This window comes from Lithobates pipiens, unplaced genomic scaffold, assembly GCF_037356315.1.
Source record: "Lithobates pipiens isolate NorthernLeopardFrog02 unplaced genomic scaffold, aLitPip1_a1.2 Scaffold_27, whole genome shotgun sequence".
NCBI classification, from domain to species: Eukaryota; Metazoa; Chordata; class Amphibia; order Anura; family Ranidae; genus Lithobates; species Lithobates pipiens.
In genome coordinates, this window is record NW_027507788.1 from 99439533 (window position 1) to 99465102 (window position 25570).

General features: G+C 42.4%; 1 protein-coding gene across 1 annotated transcript in view; it reads right to left on the minus strand.

The window, feature by feature from the left end:
* The window catches only part of LOC143934027 (carbonic anhydrase-related protein 10-like), an 826513-nt gene that overhangs the window by 55196 nt on the left and 745747 nt on the right, over positions 1-25570 (minus strand). The gene's annotated exons all lie outside the window — the stretch shown is intronic.

Genomic DNA, 25570 nt, shown 5'->3' on the forward strand with positions numbered 1-25570 from the left:
CGGAAGAGAGGGACTTTACCTTTCATTCAGCGCGCCACAACTCCTATTCGAGATTAGATATGGTATTAGTAGATAAAGGGTTGCTTCAAGCTGTGTCCTCCTCCAGTATCCATGATATAATATGGTCAGACCATGCTCCTGTCTCAATTTCCATACTAGGGGAGCACACATCCAATCCTGCATATGTGTGGAGAGTCAACTCTCAAGTATTTAATTAAGAGCAGAATGTGGCAGAGGTCAATAGGCAACTCCAGGAATTTTTTCAAATAAATTCCCAATCAGTTTCCGATCCATTTACGCTTTGGTGTGTCCACAAGGCCTTTATTAGGGGTAATTTTATACAAATGCGTTCACGTCTTAAGAGGTAGAGGCTGCAGCGGCTTGACGAGAGAGATTCGGATAATAGAAGCCAGTAACAAATCAAACCCATCCTTACCCTTAGCTTATAAACTGTCCACACTGCGTACAGCATTGAGACTGCTACTATTAGAACAGTACAATAAGTACTTCAGGGCCCTCAAACTAACAAACTACTCATCCGGTAACAAAGTAGGCAAATTCCTAGCCAGTAGATTAAAATCCCAAAAACTACAATCCAAGATTTAATATCTTGTAACCCCTGACAATAACACCAAACTTAGAAACCCGAAGGACATTGCCAATGCCTTCGCATCTTACTACAGTGGCCTATATGATTTAAAAGATGACCCTGATACGCCACAACCAAAAAATGGGGAAATCGCTTCTTATCATCCCTTGAGTTACCCACCCTAACCAATGAGCAGATACAGGAGCTAAATGCACCGATAACTCCTCAAGAAATTACCAGAGCTATCAGATCCCTACCTATAGGGAAATCCCCAGGCTTAGATGGCCTATCTAACGACTATTATAAACAGTTCCAAGAAATCCTATGCCCAAATCTCTCTCCGGTGTTCGCAGTGGCGGTAGCCTCGGCCTCATTTGCCTCAGAGATGCTACAAGCCTATATTGTAACAATACCAAAGCCTGAGAAGGATCCCACTTGCCCAGCCAATTATAGGCCTATATCATTGCTTAATACGGACCTTAAACTGCTAAAATCATCGCCCATAGGTTAAGTACCATCTTGCCTACTCTCATCAAACCAGATCAAACAGGTTTCATTACCGGACGCCAAGCATCAGATGCGACTAGGCGGGTTATAGATTTGATTCAGTACGCTGGGACCAGTCGGGTGCCTTCTCTGCTCCTCTCTTTGGATGTGGAGAAGGCATTCGACCGCATCCACTGGCAATATATGCAAGATGCCCTAAGACAATTTGGGTTTTCTGGGCCTATATTAAAGGCTATACTGGCACTATATTCTGCACCTTCGGCATAAGTGTACACTTCCAACACGTTGTCCTCCCCACTTTCAATCACAAATAGAACTCGAAAAGGGTGCTCCTTATCTCCGAGCATTTTTAACTTACTAGTTGAACCCTTAGCAGAGGCAATTAGAACATCTCCCCAAATCACGGGCTTTACCTTCCAAGCTAACTTCCATGTCATAAATTTCTTTGCTGATGACATTATTATCTTCCTAACAAACCCAGAGACCTCCCTAGCAGCAACACATAGAGTTCTTGAAACATTTAGCACAATATACTACTATAAAGTTAACCACACAAAATCCTTGGTCCTGGACCTAGGAGTAGGCCAGAGTCTTCCAAAACAGCTACAAGCCTCCTATGCATACACATGGAGCACTGAAGGAATTCCCCATCTAGGAATCCGACTAGTTTTGGATGCTACAAAACTGGCGGATATCAACTTCTCCCTTCTCATAAATAAAAATCAGAATTGTGTGAGGTATAAATTAAGATCCGCTTAGTAGTAGCCAACATCCCAACATGAAATACTATAGAAGTTTTCCCCTTAAAGAAGGCGGAACTTTTTAGGCATAGACTGTGACACCAATTGATTTGGTAAAAATATATAAAAAAATTATTTTATTTCAACATAAAAAGAAAAAACAAAGAATAATATATTAACATACATTTCCGAACAGGAGAAAGGGACACATTACTTCCTCCATGTGCATATATTTATAGAACCAGAAAACATTTGCTTCCTACATCTTATTCCAAAGGAACAGACTTCTATGACATTGTATATAGGCGTATTCAAAGCATTCTACAAACAAGGTCAAATTGCGTTAATATTGTGAATCCAATGTAACCTACGCGTTACGGTGTTATCTTACTCCTTCTTCAGGGATGATCCATTTTAGCACACTTACATTTACAAAATAGTAGAATCTATAAAAAACATAAGAAATAATTATATATATATATATATATATATATATATATATATATATATATATATATATATACGTACAATTAAAAAAAAAAAAAACACAACGCACCACTAAAACGCATCACCTATATATACGATCTTCACTCCAAGATGCAGGTCTAAGCTCATAATAAGGGGGGGATGTTTGACCACCTTCTTGGATGGGAACCGGGACCGCAGTGATAGGCGGACTGTAAGGGAGGAGGTGTACAAGTAAAGTAAATGCATGTCAAATTTTCACATGCCTAGATTTTAAATAAGTATTGCATGTATTTTACTACAGCACCAATAATGGCAGATAAAGGTTCTGTTAGCCCTCTTGTATGACTTCCGTCATTACATTTGTACTAAGAGGGAAACACCCCTAAAGAAAGGGGGGAACTTTATCTAAAAAAAGCTATCTCATAGTGATCATTCTAAAAGATAATAATATTGCAAAATCTTTTAAAAAAAATCTTACCCAAAAGCGTTTCATAGAGTAGTTTGCTGTGTCCCGAAGGGAAAACACCTGAGATTCCTATGTTAGAATTGTTAAAATGAGATGCCCAAATGTTGCCACTCTTTTAAATGTTTAAGGCAATCTATTTGGCTTAAAGTCGCTGCAATCTCTCTGTAGTCCAAGGATTTTGGTGCTATGGGAGAAAAAGATTCCCCCCAGAGATAGACGTGTCAGGTCCAGCCTAAAATGGGAAGGGGAAGGACAGTTATATCCGTTAATTCCCCTTCATTTTTTAATACGGCTGCATACAGACCGACATAAAAAAGTATATATATTTCCTTACCTTAAATTGTATCTCTCAGCAAGTCACCTCCTCCATGGCCATTGCAGACTGATAACAGACTGCTCCTGGCCCATTAAAGTATCTCACCGCCCCACCTCCTTCCCTCCCCTTCCAGGTGAAGTAAATATTACTCACCTGTAAGAGTCCTATCACCTAAGCGCGGTCCCCCGGGTGTGCGGCGCACGACATCGCCCCATGCCCACATCCAAAATGGCGCCGTGGAAGGAGTGACGTCATGCGTCACGCTCCCACCTACACGCATGCGCAGATCGTACCTTAGCCCTGGAGTTGGCCAAACAGTGTTGTTCACTAAACTACATCCCCCAGGAAGCACAGCGCCAGCAAAAGTGTCAGCAACTGCACATTCATGTAGGATGTGTAAACGCATTTAACCTCACGTTCGTCCGAGATGTCTATAGGGTGAGCGTGGGTGGAAAACCTAGGGAGACAGAGAAACGGGAAGCTGGGGTGATCAGACCCCCATCCCATTTCTGTTACAGGTATACCGATGAGCGAGAGAAAAGGCCACCAGGGGGGAAAAACAAAAGGTACCTGCCAACCAAGGCAGGCTTCTCCCCTCCATAGTGGCCTTAGCGTACCGGGATCCCATCCAGAAGAGCCCCATGGTGTTCAAAGAGCCAAAATTCACCTAATCAAGGGGGGAAGAAACGTACATAAAAGATAAAAATTAAAAAAAAAATATAAAAAAAAAAAAAAAAAAAATTAAAAATAAAAAAATATATAAAAGGGGGGAAAGAAAAGGAAAATAAAAAGCTGTTATATTTTAATATTCTCATATATCACTTTTCTATACCCCCTGATACAAAGTACAAATGTAATGATGGAAGTCATACAAGAGGGCTAACAGATAGAACCTTTATCTGCCATTATTGGCGCTGTAGTAAAATACATGCAATACTTATTTAAAATCTAGGCATGTGAAAATTTGACATGCATTTACTTTACTTGTACACCTCCTCCCTTACAGTCCGCCTATCACTGCGGTCCCGGTTCCCATCCAAGAAGGTGGTCAAACATCCCCCCCTTATTATGAGCTTAGACCTGCATCTTGGAGTGAAGATCGTATATATATAGGTGATGCATTTTAGTGGTGCGTTGTGTTTTTTTTTTTTTTTATTGTACGTATATATATATATATATATATAATTATTTCTTATGTTTTTTATAGATTCTACTATTTTGTAAATGTAAGTGTGCTAAAATGGATCATCCCTGAAGAAGGAGTAAGATAACTCCGTAACGCGTAGGTTACATTGGATGCACAATATTAACGCAATTTGACCTTGTTTGTAGAATGCTTTGAATACGCCTATATACAATGTCATAGAAGTCTGTTCCTTTGGAATAAGATGTAGGAAGCAAATGTTTTCTGGTTCTATAAATATATGCACATGGAGGAAGTAATGTGTCCCTTTCTCCTGTTCGGAAATGTATGTTAATATATTATTCTTTGTTTTTTCTTTTTATGTTGAAATAAAATTATTTTTTTTATATATTTTTACCAAATCAATTGGTGTCACAGTCTATGCCTAAAAAGTCCCGCCTTCTTTAAGGGGAAAACTTCTATAGTATTTCATGTTGGGATGTTGGCTACTACCTACTACTTAGCGGATCTTAATTTATACCTCACACAATTCTGATTTTTATCTTTTTGGGCAGTAAATGCCAATCCTTTCCCCGGATAATCGAGGTATACCGCTTATAATATATTTTTGCAACACAAAATTATAATTTAATTCTTGAGTTATATATTATAAGAAATATTAAGCCCCTATTTTTGGGATATATGTATAGATTTTTCATTGCAAGGAGGAGATAGAGGGCAGGAGGGATAGAATTATAGTCCCTTCCTTCTTTCTTTTTTCACCCCCTCCCCCTTTTTTTTTTTTTTTTGCTCGTCCATAAGATGGCGAACTTTAGGGGCAAAGACTGGGACACGCGAATGGCAGGTTATTTGACAAATTTTGGTCAGACTGAACGGCTTGAGTCCGATCTTACCACCTTATTTTTTCGTTTAAGTAAGTTGCTAGAAAAAAAGTCATCACTGCATTGGCATATAGACTCTTTTGAAAACTACATTAGAGAGGATATAAATCTGTTTGGATTTCGAGTCCAGATATTTCCCTCCTTTGAAGTAAAAGACATTAATTTCAAGGCCCAATGGGAGAAAATACTTAATAAATGTTCAAAAGAAATGATGCAGATGTTAATAGAGGCATATAGAAAAGAGATGCTTGACCTTGATGGGGAACTGGACCAGGTCACTGGTCTTTTACAGCCCCTACAAGGCCAGGCCTCATACAATGAACGGGAAAGAAATATGATGGAACAACTGGAAAAATTTAACAAAGGGATTCTGATTAAAAAAGAGAAACAAATGTCAAGAGATAAAAATGCATTTAGAGAGGGAAAAGCATATAAATGGCAGGCTTATCAACCTCAGAAACAAACGAACTTTAAAACAGCTAGAAATTTTGGGAATAACATGGGAGACTCTCCCTCTAATACCTCTTCCTTTCAGCAACAATCTCCTTTTAGACAGAAAGGTATGGGGCGTAACAAGAGACAAAGACACCATGAAGACCCAGAAGATCAATCAGTAAAAAAATCACTACGAGGACACAACACACATCCAACACCGATCGCACAGACTTCGGGCACATCTAATCTTTCGGTGACAGGTAATTCACAGAGAGAGATCTCTGTAGAACTTTCTTCTATTTCCCCCTGTGAAGAGGCACAAGATTGCACTAACTTACGACAATACACTGATCGCAGAGACACGAACTCCACCCCTATGGCACCTATCTTTTCCTCTTCTTCTTTTCCAAGCCGCCCGAGCTCAAATATAATCAAAGGGAACAAAATGGCGTATGTGCTGACAACCACATAAATCACTCTATGATAATTCCTTTGAATACACAGATGAATATAATTAATTTATCTTCTTACACTTTAACCAATCTAGAAACAGAAGTACCTCTGAAGGGTCTGGGATTCTGCCCAAATGAAAATTTGAATAAATTTGAGGTAGTAATGGACCTCAACCTCTTTATAAGAAAACATCTTTTAAAAAATATGTATAACAAGACATCTGATTCAGAAAAACAATTGAGTAAGGAGGAGGAAAATGCGATCAACTTACTGGTCTCTCTCCTCGATGAAAACGATGATCAGGCTGACTTCAGCCGCTTGTGAAGAAAATCCCATCATACGTGAGGGATACCAAGCAAATCCTGAACATGTTAAACACCTACAAACCAACCCCAGGTTTATGGCTTGTGACAGCCGAAGTCACATCCCTTTACACCATTATTCCCCATGAACTGGGACTTGAAGCCGCCAGGGTTTATCTGGAGCGAGACTCTGGTTTGACACAGATCCAGATTGATTTTATTTTGGCCCTTTTAGATTTTGCAGCCAAGCACAATTACTTCTGGTTCGACAACCAGTTTTATCGTCAAGATAAAGGGGTTGCCATGGGGGCCAAATATGCCCCCAGTTTGGCTAACTTATTTATGGCCAAATGGGAGGAGGATGTCATCGATTCTCCCAGACGACCGGAGATAGTGCTGTGGGCACGGTATATCGATGACGTCCTCCTCCTTTGGGACGGTGACGAACACGAACTCCATGCCTTTATGGAAGGGCTAAATAACAACACGAGAGGCATCAAATTCAGCTATGAAGCCAGCCAGGAAGGTGTCAACTTTCTAGATTTAAACATCAAGGTTAACAGTGAGAGTTTTGTCACCTCCACCTTCTTTAAGTCTACAGATAGGAATTCTTATATTCCTATGGGCAGCTGTCACTTGGACTCCTGGTTAAGGTCGGTCCCTTTGGGACAGTACCTACGTATCAGGAGAAACTGTTCTGATACCAACAAGTTTGATGAGCAAGCTAAGCTTCTATCCCAGCGGTTTGCGGAGAAGGGCTACGCAGCGGACCTGCTGACCGAAGCGTATACAAAAGCACGGGAGAGAGACAGATCTGCTTTGCTGGCGGACAGGGAGCGTGAGGTTGATGCGAATCAGTCCCTATTACCCTTCGTCACTACCTTCTCGATGCAACACCAGAAGGTTAAACAGCTTATCCACAGACACTGGCATATTTTGACCAGTGACCAAACTCTTGGAACTATCCTACCGGAAGTCCCCAGAGTGATCTTTAAAGGAGTCTCTTCACTAGGTAATATGATTGCCCCTAGCGTACAGAACCCCCCTGTTAAAGACAGATGCTTCTTTCAGAACCTTAAAGGGTATTATAGATGTAGGAATTGTCAGGTATGTTCCTATAATAAGAACAAAAATTCTAAAATCCTTGAGTTCGTCTCCACCAGTACCCATAGAAAGTACACAGTAGAGCCGTTCATTAACAATGCTTAGCGTGTTGTTTATGTCAGTATTCTAGATATAGACGCTAAACAGATATGACTTTTCCATTAGACATTGTGGGATCTGGATATCTGTGGATTTCCTTACCTTACTTTAGCATCTGATGGTTGTTCTCGCAAGCTCCTATTTTTCTATTCTAAGAGGGAAATACTTCATATTTCATAATACATTGAGTCCCATATAATACAGTTGTGTATGTCCCTTCCACTTTTTGTTGTGGGCGAACTTTGTAGTTGATTCAATACCGCCATTCTATCATTACGAAGTGTTTAACTACATAATTAGTTAGATATGCATTATAAAGTGCCTTGCATGTTGTATCTATTTTGACTATCAATTGTCAGTTAATAATTTTTAATTTTTGTGTTTGGACCAGTCCCCTCCTCCCGTCTCAATTTGGTTTTGTTTGAGGTATATACATCTTCCTCCTATATACGTCTTCCTCCTTTGGGATAAGTAGGAAGATTTATTGGCTATGGAGGCCTGTAGTTATTACCACGCTTTATTGAAAGTGAGACGTGGCACCGGATGGAGCGCACACACTTCCATGTAAGGGGTGACGTGCGCCGTTCATCCGTCTGCTACGTACGGCGCGATGTCATCCGTTCGTCACACCCATTACATTGAAAGTGAGACATGGTATCAGATGGAGCGCACACACTTCCTTGTAGTGGGTGTTGTGCGCCGCCCATCCGCTCGCCACGCACGTCGTGGTGTCATCCGCTCGTGATCCACGACGTGACGTCATCCGCTCGTTACGTACGGCGTGTTGTCACGCCGCCGTATTGAGCGCCTTTTTAGACGGAAATAGAGATGGGCGGGTGATTGCATTGATCACTTCCGCCGCCCTGACCCCCTGATCTTGCACGTCATTGGACATGGGAGCATCACTTCCGCTGTCTTGGCCCTTTGACCTCGCATTCTATTGGATATGGGAGTGAGGATTGGCCCTTTGACCCCGGAAGTGAAAGAGGCTTTCAAACAGTGGAGGAGGTGGCTTGTTCCAACATTCACTATTTAATGGAGGCAATATGGCGTGTCACCCATACCCCAGACGACGTGAATTTTTCACGAAACGCGTTGGGTGGCGTGACACGCTTACTTGCCTCATGTGAACCGGTACTAGAAGGGATATCGATTGGTGTTCGCGATCGGCCGACGCTTGCCCAGTTTGATGATATGCCCGATGTTCTTTCATGTTTGTAAGTGCATCTCTTGTTTTTTATATTCGTTTTAATAAATGATTTTACACTATTTGGAGCGCTTTTTTTCCTCCCTATGGTGAACCCTCCTTGACTCTACAATGCCATACATCTGAGTCCCGCTTCAAACAGCGTCTTCCCATGCTTGACGGTTTATGACTGGTGTATCTCCTAAACCTGCCTTACGGGAGTGTTTCATTTGGAGGGCTCAAGTTTGATCCATCTGCAGACCCATTTTGTGAATACGCGCTCCCTACCGGGACATCTGGTAAGGGGCTATTATTACTTGTCTGGTTGAGGTGCACCTGGTTTTGCTTCACGCTGATCGATAAGCTTTATGATTGAATAGATCCTTTCCACACAGGGTGGCTCTCCAGTTGGACTGTTTATGGACTTTATGTTATCACATATAGTTTGAGAACCGTTTGAGTTTACTTCATATGCCTTTTTTTTTAATTACACATGTCTTTTACCTTTTTGGTTCATAGCCTATGAGGGAACATATATATATTCACTGTATATAATTATAAGTAATGTTTTTGGTTTATTTAGCCATAAGTTTGGTGTGTTAGAGTTATAGATCACAAGATACACCTGTTTAAGGTAGTTTGGTTTAAATCCTAATAGAAATATTGGGGATTGCGCAGTTCTCTTCCTTTTTTTCCTTGACTTAATTGACAGCCTTGATATTGAAAAACTTTTATCCATACAAGAGGGCAATTTAGAAGAAAGGACGAAAAAACCTAAATCCCTATTAAAGAAAAAATCAGACCAATATCCCTCACCTAGTTCTAATCCTAATGCAGTAGCCTTTTTGAAACTCGTAACTAGAGATTTAAAAAAATTAACATGTATGGACTCTGAAAATAGCAACCTAACCCTAGATGAAAAACAAGCTCTCAAGGATCTGTCCGAAAATGGCACGATAACAATCAAACCATCAGACAAAGGTGGCAACGTCGTGATTATGAATAATGATCAATATATTAGGATGTGTCAAAAAATTCTTAATAATTCAAATTGGTATCGTTCCATCTCCATGCAGATAATAGAAAAGTGATATATGAGAATATTAAAATATAACAGCTTTTTCTTTTCCTTTTCTTTCCCCCCCTTTTTTTTTTTTTTAATTTTTATCTTTTATGTACATTTCTTCCCTCCTCGATTAGGTGAATTTTGGCTCTTTGAACACCATGGGGCTCTTCTGGATGGGATCCCGGCACGCTAAGGCCACTATGGAGGGGAGAAGCCTGCCCTTGGTTGGCAGGTACCTTTTGTTTTTCCCCCCTGGTGGCCTTTTCTCTCGCTCATCGGTATACCTGTAACAGAAATGGGATGGGGGTCTGATCACCCCAGCTTCCCGTTTCTCTGTCTCCCTAGGTTTTCCACCCACGCTCGCCCTATAGACATCTCGGACGAACGTGAGGTTAAATGCGTTTACACATCCTACATGAATGTGCAGTTGCTGACACTTTTGCTGGTGCTGTGCTTCCTGGGGGATGTAGTTTAGTGAACAACAGTGTTTGGCCAACTCCAGGGCTAAGGTACGATCTGCGCATGCGTGTAGGTGGGAGCGTGACGCATGACGTCACTCCTTCCACGGCGCCATTTTGGATGTGGGCATGGGGCGACGTCGTGCGCCGCACACCCGGGGGACCGCGCTTAGGTGATAGGACTTACAGGTGAGCAATATTTACTTCACCTGGAAGGGGAGGGAAGGAGGTGGGGCGGTGAGATACTTTAATGGGCCAGGAGCAGTCTGTTATCAGTCTGCAATGGCCATGGAGGAGGTGACTTGCTGAGAGATACAATTTAAGGTAAGGAAATATATATACTTTTTTATGTCGGTCTGTATGCAGCCGTATTGAAAAATGAAGGGGAATTAACGGATATAACTGTCCTTCCCCTTCCCATTTTAGGCTGGACCTGACACATCTATCTCTGGGGGGAATCTTTTTCTCCCATAGCACCAAAATCCTTGGACTACAGAGAGATTGCGGCGACTTTAAGCCAAATAGATTGCCTTAAACATTTAAAAGAGTGGCAACATTTGGGCATCTCATTTTAACAATTCTAACATAGGAATCTCAGGTGTTTTCCCTTCGGGACACAGCAAACTACTCTATGAAACGCTTTTGGGTAAGATTTTTTTTAAAAGATTTTGCAATATTATTATCTTTTAGAATGATCACTATGAGATAGCTTTTTTTAGATAAAGTTCCCCCCTTTCTTTAGGGGTGTTTCCCTCTTAGTACAAATGTAATGACGGAAGTCATACAAGAGGGCTAACAGATAGAACCTTTATCTGCCATTATTGGCGCTGTAGTAAAATACATGCAATACTTATTTAAAATCTAGGCATGTGAAAATTTGACATGCATTTACTTTACTTGTACACCTCCTCCCTTACAGTCCGCCTATCACTGCGGTCCCGGTTCCCATCCAAGAAGGTGGTCAAACATCCCCCCCTTATTATGAGCTTAGACCTGCATCTTGGAGTGAAGATCGTATATATAGGGGATGCGTTTTAGTGGTGCATTGTGTGTTTTTTTTTTTTTTATTGTACGTATATATATATATAATTATTTCTTATGTTTTTTATAGATTCTACTATTTTGTAAATGTAAGTGTGCTAAAATGGATCATCCCTGAAGAAGGAGTAAGATAACTCCGTAACGCGTAGGTTACATTGGATGCACAATATTAACGCAATTTGACCTTGTTTGTAGAATTCTTTGAATACGCCTATATACAATGTCATAGAAGTCTGTTCCTTTGGAATAAGATGTAGGAAGCAAATGTTTTCTGGTTCTATAAATATATGCACATGGAGGAAGTAATGTGTCCCTTTCTCCTATTTGGAAATGTATGTTAATATATTATTCTTTGTTTTTTCTTTTTATGTTGAAATAAAAAATTTTTTATATATATTTTTACCAAATCAATTGGTGTCACAGTCTATGCCTAAAAAGTCCCGCCTTCTTTAAGGGGAAAACTTTTATAGCCCTTCTCATAAATAAACTATCAAAAGAGGCCCAACAAGTGACTAAATACGAGTTGTCCTGGACAGGACACTTGGCTGCCATCAAAATGTTCATTTTGCCCCAAGTATTGTACCTTTTTAGGGCATTGCCCGTTCCGTTAAAAAACAAAGGCACTTAGCGTCTGAAAACACAGATTTGGCTGAATATGAAACCTCATAGTTCCCATGCCCAACTTCTGAAGCACAAATTTTGCGGGGGGTATGGGCATGATTGATCTACGAGAATACTGGGTGGCGACTCATATGTCTCAATTATGTTGCTGGTTCCAACTAAACCCGGACAAAAATGGGTTGATATTGAAAAATCCTGCACCTCTACTCCATCTCTTATGTACTTATTGATGATGGACACTTGGAAGGCTGGCTCGCTAAGACAGATGCCTCTACCCACCCAAGCCTCATTAGCAGCATGGCGGTCTTTCAGTCCCTAAAACTCCCCTTAGTAAAGAAGACTCTGGTTCCTATTCCAATAGAAGTTCTAGAAACCTCGGTCCCGAACCTATCCCTTCAAAGATGGAAAGAGAAGGGAACATGGACTCTCAACCAAATACTACAAGGGCAGTCCCTTAAGCCTTTCAAAGAAATCCAAACTGAGTTCAGGGTACCCAACATAGAGAACTTTACTCGTGTTAGGATTTTGGGACTTTAGTTAGGACTTTGCTGGAGAGGCTATGGAATGATGGGAAACATTATGCATATTTTTTGGTCGTGCAAACACCTGACCAAGTTTTTGGAGTAAACTGTTTTGTATAATTTCGGAGATTACTAAAATAATTACCCCTCCCACAGCAGCCCTAGCGATACTTAAAATTGGGATAGACTTATTCCTCACTGATTGTCGCAAAATTGTCACTCATATCCTATTAGCCACAAGAATGCTTATAGCAAGAAAATGGAAGACAAACCAAGCACCAAGTGTATTTGAGGTACTTAATGTAGTGCAACGTAACTTCTCGTTTGAGAACATACTAGCATGCAGACAGGGCACCAAATGGAACTTTCGATTCCCACTGGAAGCTATGCACGTCCTGGAAGAAAAATTCAGCATATTAACCACTTAAGGACCGCCGTATTGCCCTTGTACGTCATCGCAATGGCACCGGCAGGCACAAGCACGTACATGTACGTGCCTGCCTTCCAGCGGGTGGGGGGGTCCGATCGGACCCCCTCCCGCTGGATACGGCAGTCCAGTTCGCTTCAGGAGCGATCCGAGATGAGGGGATGGCCGTTGGTTTCTGGCCATCCCCTCTCGATCACTCCTGGCGAATGAGAAGCTTCCTCCCTCTGTGTATAGTAAACACAGGCAGGGAGGAAGTGATGTCATTCTCCTCGGGGCGGTCTTTTTGACCGGACTACGAGGAGAAGACAGAAAGTAAGTGTGCACCAACACTACACTGACATGTAGGCACACACAGGCACACAAACCCTCCCCCCCCGATCCCCCCCCGATCGCCGCCCCCCCCCCCCCCCCCAGTCACAATGTCACTGATTGCAGTGATCATTTATTTACTGATCACTGCATTCAGTGTCAGTTGTAAAAGTAAAAACTCCCCACCTATTCTGTCCTAGGACACAATATGAGAAAATTGGACAAACCTAGACCAACGTGAGCAATCATAGTATAAATCAGAAGTAATTCCGGGCAACTTCACTAAGTTTTGCTTTTGTACCCAACTTCTTCAGGGTCATTCTTTGCCTCTGATCATGAGTGTTTGTTTCTATTTGATTATTTCCATATGACGACTGTACATATTTACTGAACGTACGTTAACGTACAAGAAAAAATATATAGCTTGCACTCTCTACTTTTGTTATCCAAACATTCGGTTGACAGCAGTCAGAACTAGCAATGATCAGATAATCGGCCGATCGGTTCTCATACTGGAAAGTTTTTTCTTGATGTGTGTATGGACCAAAGGGCTCCCTTGAGCAGATAAAAGTGCAACTTTCCAGGCAATGCAAAAGCACAAGCTTCAGAAATCTGTGGGATATTAAAGGCTTTTCCTTGCACACTCTGACAATTTAAAAAGGAGCAGGCACCACAAAATGGCCATTATCACCTATCTTTTACAGAAATGACTCTACTGTACCCCATCTGAGATTACCTACTTTGCAAGTGAGATCTTGGAGCATAAGCCCTGCTCGCCCTGGGGTCTTTTCTCCTTCCACCCTCCACCTCCCTGCCTGTTGACAAGCCAAGAGATGCTCCTTTGCTATTTCTAAAGCTTTTTGTTTAGGTAGAGTAGAGGATATGTTTTAGAATTCCAGCTTTTTTTTAATTAAAAATATTTTAGGGAAAATAATCCAATCCATATACTTTCTGATTTAAAGACACACAGGATCTGGTAGAATAATGTATATACAGTGCATTGAAAGAGAACTGGGCTTACTTGGGTTGAAGGCTTGAATAAACTAACAAGAAGTAAGGGCTCTCCAAATATATGTTGCTAATAAGTGTACACATAAAAAAAGCCTGATTCAGGCAAGCATTTGAGACAGTTTTGGTAACACTACCAGCATGTGTAATAAAATTCAGGTAGGTCTAACCACCATCATTTTAAGAACCTAGCAGCAACAGATTCTTAAAAAATGACCACTGGTTTGCAGATTAAAAAACTGCCAGTTATTAAGACCAGCTCTAAGCAGGCATGAAGAGGTGCCCCAGTACTCAGAGTGGAGCATGTCTGTGCTGGAAAACTGTCATGAATGTGACAGCTTCCCACACAGTATTGTATCCCAAACCCCATTCATATATTGTCTGGGAGATTCCCTGGCCAAAAGCTAAATGTAAACAAAGGGTCAGGGCATGCCAATGTCATTAACCAAGTATTGCAATATTCATATTTTGGACATTACTTGTATCCATGGGTGATCCTAGCCTGATGGGGAACTAAGAAACCAGTTCCCATTAGATTTACCGTATTTTTGATAGTGCACAGAAGTGGGGAGATTCAAAAGTGGCTATTGGACTGAATTGCAGCTATGAATCTGTCCATCCGTGTGTGCTATCAGTCAACAAGAAGAAGGACCTGATGGGAAACAAAGTCTGTCAGTTCCCCATCAGGCTTAACCCACCCCTACTATTAAACTTCACAGCCATGTGCCTGTAATTGTGTTGGATGCAGTAGCAGTTCGGAGGAAGCACACTGAAAAGGAATGCCTAGAATTGACACTCTGAACTCACTGCCCTACCCAATCCTTCTAACATCCTGGTGTAGAGATTGCAATTCCTGTCTGCTTGTACACCAGACGCTTTCCTGTACACTGGGTGGTGATAGGGGGCAGAAGTTCACTGATAAAACGGACACTGCGAGTACTCTGCCTGAGCCTGGGCCTTCCACCCTTCCTGGCCACAATATAGAGACCCGGACAAACTCACCTGCTGATGTTGCAACCCTGGCTGCTTCTGCAAGCTTTGATACCCTCATGTAGGCTATATCTACCTGTCAGTCTGCCCTCACCTCTAAAATCGACCATGTACAGGTGGACATTGACCTTAGTCGCCGCGTTCTGGATCGGTTTCGAGAGTGAGTCACCGAGGTGGAGAGTCGGGTGTCAAACATTAAAAATGAAGGTTAAACATTTAGAGGCCAGGGCGGAAGATGTAGTATACCGAAACTGCCTCTATAACCTGAGGATCCTGGGCCTCCCTGAGGGAGCTGAGGGAGCTGATCCTGTGGCCTTTACTGAGGCCTACTGCCATCCCTGCTATCCTGGCCTCAATTCGCCCTGCATTTCTCCATCGAGCGGGCCCATTGCATGTTGGCAGCTAGAGGCCCTCAAGGAGCCCTGTCACGCACGTTAAATTTCAAACTCCTTCATTATCGAGACCGAGACACAGTGCTTCATGAGGCTTGCATTCAGGGACAGAACATGTAGTATGAGAATTTGAAATTGCTCATTTTTCCAGATTACTCTGAGGAAACTCAACGACAGCGAAAATCCTTTGACCACGTTCGCACCAAATTGCAAGAAAGAGGGGTTAAATATAGCATGCTTTTTCCTGCTAAACTATTGGTTCAAGATGGGGACCATGTGCTCTTCTTTATTTCACCAAGGGAAGCTACATTTTGGCTTGAAACGGTCTGCAAATTAATATTTGAGCTATGTCCACTTGTCTCTTCAGGGCTGGCTTTCCGGGGAGGCCCTGCACTATTACAAGTTCTAAAGAGGGGCCTCGACCACACCGAGTCTGTACCCAGTTCACTCTTCTTTCATCACATGTGTCTCTGCTGATATTGACACTACACTAGTCTACAGTGCTTATGCGACTGTAGTTGAGTAGCAGCTGGACTCATCTCACTTTTTCCTTTTTCTTCTGAGTTCATAAACTGTTCACTGTTATAGTTAAAGTTTAACTGTCTATCTAAGTATTGTGCCCCTGGGGCTCAAAGTGGCCTACACTGCTAATCCAGGCCAGAATATCTCACTTGCTCTTGACTGATTTTGCTATGGCACATGCCGCATATTGGCCTCCATACACAGCTGGTGTTGTTTTGGGGATGCAGACCCTCTTCAGCTCTAGGGGGATGGGTGGGGTGGGGAGATTTGCTTTTGTTTGGGTTTGTTTTTTTTGGATTTCATTTGAATGTACTATGTTGCATGACAGTATTTCTCGTTACCAACATGTTTGCTGAAATTTTGTTACCTGGTCTCTTTCTCTGCCTCACCCGAGTCCAAGCGCCCTGTCCACCGGAATCTAGCCTACTTAATCCTTTTGATACATGACCACAGGGTTATTATATCCTCTCTTAATATCCTCTCCTGGAACACACAAGGGTGGAATTCCCCGGTGAAGAGATCCATATGCCACGTACACACGTCAAATTTTCTGACGGAAAATGTTTGATGTGAGCTTGTTGTCAGAAAGTCTGACTGTGTGTATTCCCGTTTGCTGTTGGAATTTCTGCCAACAAATGTTTGATAACAGGTTCTCAAATATTCTGCCAACAAAACTTGTTGTCGGAAAGTCTGATCATGTGTACACAAGTCCATCGCACAAAAGTTCATGAATGCTCTGAATCAAGCAGAAGGAACAGCAATTGCTACTGAACTTCCTTTTTATAGTCCCGTCGTACACATTGTATGTCACCACATTCTCACGGACAACATTTGTGTGGCCGCATGTATGCAAGACAAGTTTGAGCCAACATCCTTGGAACAAAAATCCACGGTTTTGATGTCGGAAAATCTGATCGTTTGTATGTGGCATTAGTATTTCAGTTTATTAAAACATACAACCCCCATATTTGTGTACATCTTTGGGGATGTAGGACCCTTAGCCTCAAAAACCCATAGGTTTGACATCATTATCAGTCTACCTACTCCAATTTTGCGAGGGCGGTCAGTGTTTTTGTGCTCAAGATGCTCCCTTTCAAATTCCTTGATCTGGAACTGGACCCTGACAACAGATACGTCCTAAATCATGAGCAGATTCAATGTTTGATGTGGGTTATTGTTGGCTTATATCTACCTCCGTCTGCTTCTCTTAAATTGTTAAACCAGATTACGGCCAAGGTGGCAGAGTTCACCACTAATAATATTATTATATTGGGTGATTTTAACCTGGTCCCTGATTCGGGTATGGACAGACTTGAGGCCGATGGTTCCTCGCATCCGGGGCTAGCGACTTGGTTGAAAACCTATGGGCTAACAGACACGTGGATGTGGAGGCACCCCCAGTCTCACGCCATTACTTTCCACTCTGCCTCACAAAATAATTTTTCTCGCATTGACCTGACCTATGTTTGGGGGTCTGTCCTGCCTAGAATCGGGGAAATCAGAATTTTGCTGAGGGTTGAATCGGAACATGGCTTGCTGTTTATGAGCTTGGAGATGGTGGCCTATTGGAGGATTAATTCTACAGCATCTGTCTGGGATGCCCTTAAAGCTTACACCTTTGTGTACCAGACTGTTATTGCAAGGGTCCATAGGGAATGCAGGGCAGAGCTGAATAGATTGGAGGCTGAGGCCAGCAGACATGTCTTATATGCTAGAACTCAAATTCCCCATCAATATGCCTGTTTACAATCCCCGTTCTCCAAACGTCTTTGAAGAAGAAGAAGTTACTCCATCAGTCCCAATGTATCTTTGAGGAAAAAACGGGGAGACTTCTGGCCTAGCTATCTAGGCAACAGATGGGGGGGATCAGTGTCTCTCATATTAATCCCACCTGAACCCTCCTTTCTTCCCCTGTGGAGATAAACTAGTGTTTTGACTCATACTATCAAACTATCTACATTTAGATACCAACCTGATCTCTTATTTAGAGAAGGTAGATATTCCGGTCCTCACTTCGACCTATTCTAATAAACTAGATGCCTCCATAACGGTAAAGAAGATACAGAAGGCATTGGGAATGATGCAGTCAGGCAAAACTCCTGGGCCTGATGGCATTCCTGTAGAATTTTACAAAGTATACACTGATGCTTTAGCCCCCAGATTCCATTATATGACTGGGTTGATGGAGATGGAAGTGCCCCCAGAGGGAAGCGATGATAGTGGTGATTCCCAAGCCTGGGAAGGACCCATCTCTGTGCTACTCATACCGCCCTATTTCTTTCCTGAATGTAGATGCAAAATTACGTTCTAAGATCCTCATCAATCGGTTAAACACTGTTATAACTTCATTGACACACCCAGACCAGACAGGGTTCATGCCATGTCGTGGCACATACATCAACATCTGATATCTCCATACCCACATTGCCATGGCTAATCTCAATAGCCCAGGGGTGGTGGCCTCTCTCAATGCTGAGAAGGCCTTTGACTCTGTCAAATGGGTCTACTTATGGGCAGTTTTGTTCAGATTTGGGTTTGTTCACCGGTTTTTGTCCTGGTTGCAGATGCTCTATGCCCATCCCTGGGCACTAGTCCGTACTAATGGAAATTGAATATTTTCCTTTAGGAAGGAGGGCTGCCATTTATCCCCAGCAATGTTCGCCCTAACCTTGGAACCACATGTCATCCTTTTTAGAACGGACCTGGGGGTCAGGGGTATAAGAATGGGACTGCTGGAAGAAAAGTTGTAGCTTAATGCAAATGACTCATTACTTTACCTTGCAGACACATCTTCATCCCTCTGATTGGCATTGGCTCTCTTTGACCAATGTATATATCGATATTCCGATATCCGCATTAATTGGGACAAGTTGGTGCTGCTCCCGCTTAACCCGTCGTTATAGATACACAAACACCTCTTCGATGGGTAGATGAGTTCAATCATTTGGGAGCGAGGTTGAGTGGTACCATAGCTGCTTACTTGGACAAAAATGCTTATCCTGTGTTGGCATAACTTACTCACAAATGTGTAGCCTGGCGCACCCTCCCGCTGACACTGGTAGGTCGAGTAAATCTGTTGAAATTGATATACTCACCAAAATTTTTGTATTTTTTTCCAGAACACTCAGATGCATATCCCTAAGTCCTTTTTCAGACGCTTGGAGGGTATTGTGACATACTTTATATGGGCAGGGCAACCCACACGAGTGGCAAAAAGTATCCTGTACCTCCCACTTTCAAGTGGGGTTTGGCGCTTCCAAACATTCAGCTCTATTACTGGGTGGCAGTGCTTGACACTGTGAAGTGGTGGTTCTCCCAGCCTAAGCAAAATCTTAGGTTCATATGGGCCACTGAGTAACTTGGTGTTTCAAGGTATTGGGGCTCATGCTTCTGTGACAGGTCCTATGAAAACTACATTACGGGTGTGGAAGTGCTCCAGGGTAGCATACAAGAAACCATTCCATGTTTCCCCACATACACCGTTATTGGGTAGCAGTTTACTCCCCCATCTGTATACTATTCCTGACCCTTAATTTTGGGCCAAGAGAGGGATTACTTCAATGAAACATGTGATGGTGGATGTTAACATTATGCCTTTTCACGATCTGCAGCATCTACATTCAGTTCCTAGATCCCTTGAATTCTGATACTGGCAATTTCGGTATGCCATTGGTACCCAGTTTCCAGACCCATTGTCCTCGAGTCTGACTCCATTGAACACCTCCTGACCTCCAGTGTGATGGAGAAGCCCTTATCCTCCATTAATCTGTACTTACATGTTGCCTATGACACTCAGCCAACTCAATCACTTGACAAGTGAAGGGAGGACATTCCCAATCTTGGGAAAGAGCAGTGAGAGGACTGTGTCTTTTCCTTTATCCCCTCCATGATTTTTGATAGGGATAGGCTTATACAACTCAAGCTCCTACATAGCGTATACTATACCCCACAAAGACTGGCTAGTATTTACCCCAATCGTGACCCAATGTGCACTAGATGCACCCTTGAACCTGGCACTTTTTGGCACATGGTCTGGTCCTGTCCTAAGCTCTGTCCATACTGGGAGGCAGTGGTCAGCAACCTAAGTGACTTATGTGTCATGGTCATACCACTGGACCTGTTGATCTCTTACTGTTGAGTTACTTGGAGAATATAGAGGGGGCAGCTATACCAAGCTCTGCCTTACCTTACCCTATTCTATGCAAGAAGGGAAATCTTGTTAAGGTTGAAGTCGATGGAGCTCTGAGCTCCCTATGCAAGCTTTGTGGGGGAAGACTATTAATTCTGTGTTACCGTTATACAGATTTATGTATGAGAGTAGAAATTGTCTGAAGAAGTTTGATAAGATTTGGTCAAATTGGATTGATGCCTGTGGCTAGAGCCCAACAATATGTGCAATGTGACTATATTTACATGTACTTGCCAGGGATACATTATCCCTTGCTCCCCCCCCCCCCCCCGGCTGTCTGTCTCCCTGTCACCCCCCATCTCCTATCACCAATCCCTTAGCTTTCTCTATTAGGTAGCACACAGGTTGTTGCATTCTAATGTCTGAAAGATATTCTACTCTCTTTCCAGAAGCACACACAGCCTTAGAGGCCACAACAGGGAGGGCAGAGAGCATGTGTCCCTCCTTCTTTTACCATACCAGCCCACTTGCCTTTCTATTTTAGGAGGGTACCTTGCAAAGAGGTGTGGCAATGGATACTTTGCAAAGGGGGGTTTTAATGAGGGGTTTAGGAATCTGGAAGTCCCCTTAGTCCCCTTTATAATAAGTGAAACTCAGATTGTATACACCTTCCAGGGCAATGAGTACAGAGGTACCCCTTAGTACTCATTCCCAAAAAGTAAATGTAATAAACACATCAAAGATGTCAATCCAACCTGGATAAACCAGAGCTAATCATTTTCCCACCCTAACCTCAACACTAACCAAAGTTGAAGGTTGAAGAGAAGAAGCAAGAAAATGTACCAAAGTTATTGGTCACTTTAATAAGTGCAGTCTCTGTTGAATGTCTCGAGCAGAGGCAAGACTGAAGGAGGTGAAAAAGTGAGATAGACAAGAGGAGGAGGGTCAGTCTTCTGATTGTCATTAGCAAAATGTTTTTGGGCTTTCTTGTGCATCATCTTCAGAAGATGCTTCCTTCTGGGATGACAGCCATGCAGACCAATTTGATACAGTGTGTGGCGTATGGTCTGAGCCCTGACAGGCTGACGCACCACCCCTTCAAACACTCTGCAGCAATGCTGGCAACAGTCATATGTCTATTTCCCAAAGACCTCTGGATATGATGCTGAGCACATGCACTCAACTTCTTTGGTCGACCATGGCGAGGCCTGTTCTGAGTTGAACCTGTCCTGTTAAACTGCTGTATGGTCTTGGACACCATGCTGCAGCTCAGTTTCAGGGTCGTGGCATTCTTCTTATAACCTAGACCAGTGATGGCGAACCTTGGCACCCCAGATGTTTTGGAACTACATTTCCCATGATGCTCTGGCACTCTGCAGTGTAGTGGAGCATCATGGGAAATGTAGTTCCAAAACATCTGGGGTGCCAAGGTTCGCCATCACTGACCTAGACCATCTTTTTTATTTAATTTTTTTTTATTTAAGGATTGCAGGTTATACAAAAATAAATGAAATCAAGCATGTCATCCAACCTCCTCCAATACTGAACAATGACAAGAACTCATTAATCAATTTTTGTACATAAATGAAACAACATTTCGGTTTCTATTATTACGATGTATTAAAACAGGGAACTGTATTCTAAAGTTTCTCCTGACGTTGAATCCTGAAGTTACACGTTACACCAGAACAATGAGGGAAACTTCTAAACCAGCAAAAACCATAGATATGACCAATGGATAAGACTAAAGGGGAGACTCTCCCTTTAGAGGACTGAGTTCATACATTATACTATGTGTAGGTTGTAGGTCTCAACATTGGAATAGTGGGAATAATACCAGAAATTTTACGCAGTCCATAGGAATTTTTCATTTATGTAAGAAAATAAAGGTGTAAGAGGGTCAAAAGAGGGAAAGATAAAAAAAGAGAAAATAATAAGAGGAAAAGGGAAGGAGAAGCAGTAACGGACAGGTGTAGGGAAAGGGGGAAGAGGTGCAGAGTTCCGGCAGGGCCAATGACCCGACTTTTTAATTTATCTTAAGACAGGGTACTCAGATGTAAGTCTTATATTCATCCAAAATTCAGAAGAGGTTCCAGTGTGTCCAACGGGTATTGTGTTCCCCCTCTCTTTCCCCCAGGGCAGCTTTGAGCTGTTCCATCCGCAAACACTCGCAAACCACTGTGACACTGTCGCTCAATGTTGCTTCCACCCACTGGGGACACATGCTCTGGCTGCATTCAACAGGTGTATCAAAAGAGATTTTCGATATCTCTTTCCTGACATAGAAAGGTTTAGAGTCAGGTTTAGAAGTATTGCTGCCGGGTTATCTTGGAGAGCGATATCAGTAAACTTATGAATGATCTGTAGTACTTGTCTCCAGAAAGGGGTGAGGACTGGGCACTCCCAGAAGATGTGTAGCAATGTGCCATTTTGCATGCCACATCTCCAACACAATGGGCTATGTCCTGGGAATATAGTTACTAGCACAGTGGGAGTCCTGTACCAATGTATCAAGATTTTATAGGTGATTTCGTGATACTTGCTACATAAGGAGGACTTGTGAGCAAAAGTAATGTTAATGTCCCTCTCCCACTTCCTCAGGTATGGGGGGTTGTGCTGGGATATATGAGCAAGTAAGATGTTCTATGAATAGGAGAGGGATTTCTGTATAGGCTCATCTCCCAGGCACAAGTCTTCAAATGACGTTGGCTGTCTGTGAAATCCGCCGGTTTCCGGGAGGAATTTGTGGGTGAGTTGCAACAACTTCCATCTACCCAAGATGGAGGATCTAAGCCCAGGGTATATGCTTGAAGGGTCACACCACTCTGAGGGACCCAGAAAAGAAGAGGCTCTAATTAGACTCTGGTCCTGTTGGAGCCGGAAGGATTTGTCGGAGATACCCGATAAAAAGTTTGGGTGACCAATTATAGTTGTTAAAGGAGAGGGAAAGCTGGGCGTATCTGGCAATTTAAAGTATCTATTAAGTTCCTGCAAGGTGGGCTCAATTAGTGGGTACGGTGGGGAGAATCTGGAAAAACTGGTCCCACTCCACGGCAGACCTTCAAGGGGAAATGGAACCGATTCTTGTTCCAGGCGGACCCATAGTTTATGGGGCAAGTTTATGGGGCAAGTGTCTGCACTAGTCCACCACTCAATTCATGTGGACTGTAGTAAAGGGCTGGATCGGGGAGGCCAACCCCTCCTCTGAGTTTTGGTTTCTGTAATAAAGATATTCTGAGTTGCGGAGGCTTGCCCTGCCACATATACCTAATGAAGATTGTGCGTAGTGCTCTAAAGAAGGTCTGTGGTATTTTAATTGGTAGGGCTTGTAGGAGGTAAAGAAACCTGGACATGATATTCATCTTCAAAACATTGCATCTACCAAACCATGAAACCGCCAAGTTCTTGCATCTCTCTAGATCTGAAGACAAGATATTCAAGAGGGGCTGAAAGTTGAGTTGGTAGATGAGATGTGGGTTCAAAGGGATCTTAGTACCTAAATATTGGATGGCTTGGGGAGTCCACCAGAAGGGAAAATTGTTCCAGAGGCGAGCCTGTGAGCTAGGAGTAAGGGAGACATTGAGCGCTTCTGATTTTGCAGTGTTGTCCCGCACTTCTCTGTTATGGATAAAACCGACCTGTTCCAGGGGGATTATGTGTTGGAGGACAGGACCTAATCTCTCAGCCAGGATTTTTGTAAACAGTTTGAGAACACAATTAAGTAAAGAGATAGGCCTGTAGCTCGATCAGAGAAGTGGGTCCTTCTCAGGTTTAGGGATAACAGAGATGCTGGCCTGCAACAGGTCCAGAGGTATGGTGTGGTTGTCCAGTATTGCGTTAAAGGCTGTAAAAAAATGGTTTGCTAGCTGGGCTTGGAATGTTTTGTAATACGAGATTGTATAGACCATCTTTATGCAGAGCAACAAATATTTTTTTTTTCACATCTTCAGAACGTTCTTTGTCATGAGGTGCCATGTTGAACTCCCAGTGAACAGTGTGGTAGACATAGTCAGCGTGGAACATATTCCAGAGTGTAGTATTGGGGGCATTAGTGGTAGGTTGACTAAAGCACTTAAACCCTAGGTAAGCATGGTAACAAGTCCTATTTGCAACCCCAATAAGGAGATAGTATGTAAACGGTCTAAACTACGTGGCATGTTCACCAATGCCAGGAGTCTGGCGGACAAGATGGGAGAACTAGAGCTACTGTTGTACGAGGAGGATTTTGATTTTGTTGGAATTACAGAAACTTGGTTCGACAGCTCTCATGATTGGCTGGCAACCATTCAAGGGTATTCCCTATATCGCAGGGATAGAGAGGGTAAAAAAGGGGGATGGCTATGCCTGTATATCAAAAATGATGTACAAATGAATGTGAGAGATTACATCACTAAGAGAGCAAGGGAGGAGGTGGAATCCTTATGGGTAGAGCTACAAAGGATGCATGGACCCCTGAATTAATAGATAGGTCACAAACACTTTTTCCATCATGGAGTAGGAGATCTTGTATCAAGGATGAACACACCACTGGAAGGATTCCAGAGTGCTAAGCCAGAGCCCATACAGATCCAGTTTTCTCCATAGCTGTTTCAGATCAGTGCATATCTTCTTCCAGTGATGTATTCATCCTTGATACAACATCTCCAACCCCTTGAGGGAAAAAGCATTTGTGACCTATCTGTTAATAACGCGGTGACGTTCAATATGTACGACGAGCCGAGAAAAATTAAGTTCAATAGCCAGTGCGGCTCTTCTGCTTGATTCCGAGCATGCATGGAATTTTGTGCATCCGAATTGTATACACACGATCGGAATTTCCGACAACGGATTTTGTCGTCGGAAAATTTGAGATCCAGATCTCAAATTTTGTTTGTAGGAAATTCTGAAGGAAATATCCAGTGGAGCCTACACACGGTCAGAATTTCCGACAACAAGCTCCCATCGAACATTTCCCATCGGAAAATCCAACCTTGTATACACGGCATTAGTGTTCAGCTGCTGCGTATTAGGTTTTATTTGCGCTGATTGAATTTCTTATTGTATATAATAAAACATGCTCACAAGGTTTAATGTCACTTAAAATTAGATTTTAGTGACTGGCTTTGGGTCTAATGCCCATATAAAGAGATGCTATTACTCTGTTTTTCATGAAGAAGTTTACATTTAAAAATAAATATTCAGCTCAGTGTGCTTTTCTGTCTGATTCTTGAGACGTTACAAAAGTTCAGTAATACAATATGTATCCTCTTGTTACATATTAGTTACAATGACTGCTTTCATAATTATTTTATTTGCGTGCCTCAAATAAATAGAAACTCAAATTTATTCTAGAAATCACCTTCAATTTATCCCACCTAATAGAGTTTGAAAATATTAAGCCTTATATTAAGAGCGAA